This window comes from Poromitra crassiceps (genome assembly GCF_964638095.1).
Source record: "Poromitra crassiceps genome assembly, chromosome: 28".
NCBI classification, from domain to species: domain Eukaryota; kingdom Metazoa; phylum Chordata; class Actinopteri; order Beryciformes; family Melamphaidae; genus Poromitra; species Poromitra crassiceps.
The window spans coordinates 447,977-449,346 of NC_139651.1; positions in this window are offsets into that span (position 1 = coordinate 447,977).

The window sequence follows — 1,370 nt, forward strand, 5'->3', positions numbered from 1 at the left end:
GTGTAACCCCGGTGCCCTGACGGGTGTAACCCCGGTGCCCTGAGGGGTGTAACCCCGGTGCCCTGACTACATCCCCACACACAGGCCTTCCTTTCATCATGGCCACCTAATCAACCCTCACATCTAATTGGCACATTCAATCCTCGACTCTCCCCCATAATAGCTGCTGTGTGGTGAACGCTCTGGAGCAAACTGGCTGCCGTGCATCACCCAGGTGGGTGCTATACAGATCGCTGGTGGATGACGGGAGTCCCCCCCATATGTGAAGCGCTATATGAATGCAATCAATTATTATTAGAAATATTGCGCGCTTCACGCCCTCATTTCTATCCACAGTTGAGCAATGCCACCTTATTGTAGTGAGATTGTTGTTGTTGTTGTTGTTGTTGTTGTTGTTGTTATTATTATTATTATTATTCTTACTTTTATTTCAAGCTCAAGTCACAGTACAAAATCTTCACATGAAGGAGCTTTTTCCTGATTTCATATTACAGAAGCAAATTCTGACTAACTTTAGTAATCCATCTTATGCCTAGTTGGGAATGCTTAATCCAACGTCGGTTATCAACTTCTATGTCTGTTACCTAGCAACCAATGCTACTTTTTCTCAGATGGCAGAGCTAAATTTGACTGTGAATGACTTCCAATAGAAAATTTAGGAGTTAAAATATCGTATTGTAACACCCGCTGTGTCTGAGGGCTGCTTCGGGCACTCCCAGACAGCAGCTATGTGACACTCTATCTGCTTGTAGCCTAATAATCCAAATCTTCTGCACAGTGTGTCTTCCCCATCTCTGCCTGCAATCATCAGGAATCACCTGCACCTGTGTGATGGACTTACAGTGGCTGTTCCAAGTATAGCCCATAACTGAGTGAACTGAAGGTGAATACATTGTCTGCAGTGCTAACTCTGCTAGCTACTTGATGTTGTTACCCTGTGCTACCTATGACTTATTAACCTGTTGTTAGTCAGCAAACTTAACATAAGGCTACTGTCTTGAAGTATCTTTGCCTGCTCAGATAGTTGCTGTTCAGTTAGGAGAATTTGTTGAAAAACTATACAGTGTGTCCAAACGTATATTTTATTGGTGTTAAGCTCTAAAAGAAACTCAGAATCAAAGTAGGCTACATATAGCTAAACAAAATAAGACAGTTGGGTGTTTAGAATGGAAGTTGAAAAGTTAGGATGGCCTAACAGCTCACTGAGCAATTTCACGTTGAAAAGACGTTTTAAAAATGTCTATTCAACGTCTATTCAACGTTTATTTGTCTGTAGATGTCTAGTTCATTTATTCATAAATGTGTTCTTCTCACGATTTATAGATAAGGCCTATCGTGAATTGGGTCGCGATGGTTTGTTATTTTAAAAA